At 78.5% G+C, this 2,500-nt stretch overlaps 1 non-coding gene across 1 annotated transcript; it reads right to left on the bottom strand.

The window, feature by feature from the left end:
• Positions 1-89: 89 nt before the first annotated feature.
• On the bottom strand, positions 90-242 carry LOC131589951 (5.8S ribosomal RNA). Its single transcript, XR_009279904.1, has one exon. It is a non-coding gene; the product is annotated as a 5.8S ribosomal RNA (ribosomal RNA).
• Between the last annotated feature and the right edge of the window lie 2,258 nt (positions 243-2,500).

Here is a 2,500-nt window from a genome sequence, read left to right as displayed (position 1 = left end):
GGGTAACGGGCCTGCGAGGCGACCCCAGCCGCGCCGCCCGGGGGAGGGCTCGGGTGGCCCACCCCCCGGGACGGCGATTGATCGTCAAGCGACGCTCAGACAGGCGTAGCCCCGGGAGGAACCCGGGGCCGCAAGTGCGTTCGAAGTGTCGATGATCAATGTGTCCTGCAATTCACATTAATTCTCGCAGCTAGCTGCGTTCTTCATCGACGCACGAGCCGAGTGATCCACCGCTAAGAGTTGTCTGGCTTTCGGCACCGACCCCGCACGCGCGGAGGGGCCGGGACCGCTCGCGTGAAGCGGCCCCCTCGGTTTTGCGGCGAGGAGGCGCGGCCGCGCCACCTCGCCATCGACCGTACGAGCACAAAGGAGACGACAAACGGAAGGGAAAAAAAAGAAAGGAGAAGCCCACGGAACGCTCTGAAAGGCCAGCCAAGACAGGGCGGGGGGGCCCGCGCCCCCGACCGCCTCCCCCCCCCCTACCCCCCGGGCGAGGGGAGGGAAAAGAGAGACGCCGCCGGCACACATCGCGTGCCGTCTTTCGGAGACGGCCCAGGCGCCCGGGCTCGGCCCGGCCTCCGCGCGGAGAGCCACGCGGCGCGTGCCAGACTGCGGGGGGGCTACGGCGCCCGCGCCCGGCCTCCTCTCTCTGAACGGGACGACGCGGGCACGAGGCCGGGGGGCCGCGGCCGCCCGCCACCCGCCTCGCGCTCGCCGCCACACCTCGACCGCTGCGCGGGCTCGCGCCCGCGCAGCGCCACCGCGCCGCCGCGCGCGGCGCGCCTCTCCTCCCCGGCTCACGGGCCGCCCCTTCCCAGCGCCCGAGACGGCAACGCGACGAGCGCCGGCACCGCCGGCGCCGCCCCCGGCCGGGGACCGGCTCCCCGCCGGAAGGCGAGCGCCTCGCGGCCGCGCTCCAACGACCGGCGCCGGGAGGCGGGCGCCGCCGAGGCGCGAGCCGGCGTCGCGAGCGCCCGAGGCCTGCCGGAAGGCAGAGGACCCGCCGCCACCGGGGCCGCACTCCCGGGACCGCCGCCGCCGCTTCGCACCGTCGGGGCCCCTTCCGCGGGCACGCGCCCTGCGGGAGGGGCCGTGCGGCGGACGCCCGCCGCACGGCCTCGAGCGTTCCCTGCGGCCCACACGCGGCCTTCGGGAAGGGCGACGGGGAAGCGACGGGCAGGGCCCGGGCCGGGACCGCCGCCGGCGACGACGGGGGCCTCCCGGCCGACCGTCCCACCAGGGGGACACCCGTCGAGCGGCGCCGCCGCCGCTCGGCACGGGGTCACCCGCGCTCGCCGGGCCTCCGGCCGCCGGAGGCGACCGACGAGCGCCCGCCCGGGCGGGGGGGCGTGCGGTTCGGCCGGGGACGAACCGGCGGACGGCGCCACCGCGCGCGTCCGGGGAAGGCAAGGAGCGCCCCGAGGAGGAGGAGGAGACGCGCGCCGACGCGGCCGGCGCGGCCGAGGCGAGGGAGCGCGGGGGGCGCCCGAGGGCCGCGACCCCGAGGTCGCACAAGGAGGCGGAGAAGCGCGCGGGGCGCTTCTCCGCCGGCGCCGCCCCGTTCCGAGGAGACCGGATCGGCCCCGCGGCCGACAGCGCGCCACGGCCTCGCCGCCGAGACCGGGCCGCGGAGAGGGGGGGGAGGGGGGGCTGGGCGCCCCCCTCCCCGGCACGGCGCGGCCGACGACGGCCGCGACGAAGTCGACGACGACGAGCGGGGGGCGGGGACCGGTCGCGACGGACGCCACCGCAGGGGATCAGCGGGAGTAGCTCCCCACCCCTCAATGACGCCGCGCCGCCACCGGCCGGGCACCCGCCGCCGCCGCCGCCGGCACCGCCGCCGCCGCCGGGGCGCGCCGTGCCGCCCGAGTCTTTAAACCTCCGCCCGGCCTCGGCGGCCCTTTCGGGCCCCACCCAACCCCGCGCCCGCGGCCGGCGTTTGACGACGCCGAGGCGCGAGCGGGAGAAAGGGAAAAGACTCGGGGAACCGCCGAGGCGCGGAGCGCTAGGTACCTGGCCCTGGGGTGAGGGAAACGACCTGGGATGGCCCCGCCGGGGTGCCTCCCCCCCGTTGCTGCCACCCTCGGGGGAGCGTCCGCCGGCGGGGGCGCGCCTGACATCCGCCGCCGCCACCGCGGCCGTCCTGGCTCGGGGCCCGGGGTTTCCCTCAGCAGCCCGGCGCTGCGCCCGAGAGGACCGCCGCGGCTCGGCCCGTGTCCCCGCCGGTGCGGGAGGGGCAAGCGCGGCCCGGCCAGCCGAGCGACCTCACAGCGGCGACCGCACCGAGAGGGGCCCGACGACGTCGACGGGGGCGAAGAACGTCTCCGCCGCCGCCGCCGCGCCCGGACCCGGTGGCGGTCCCCACGCCCGCGCGCGCGCGCGCAAACCCTGGAAGCGAGGCCCCGGAACGCCCGGGGGGGAACCCGGCCCTCCGAGCTCCTCTGTGCGGTTCGCGAGGGGCCGTTCGGCCCCGGAGCGGGACCCGTGGTGTTTTTTTTGC

This window comes from Poecile atricapillus, chromosome 30 (genome assembly GCF_030490865.1).
Source record: "Poecile atricapillus isolate bPoeAtr1 chromosome 30, bPoeAtr1.hap1, whole genome shotgun sequence".
NCBI lineage: Eukaryota > Metazoa > Chordata > Aves > Passeriformes > Paridae > Poecile > Poecile atricapillus.
Note: the sequence above shows the minus strand (reverse complement) of the source record. Positions and strands in the feature narration are given on the sequence as shown.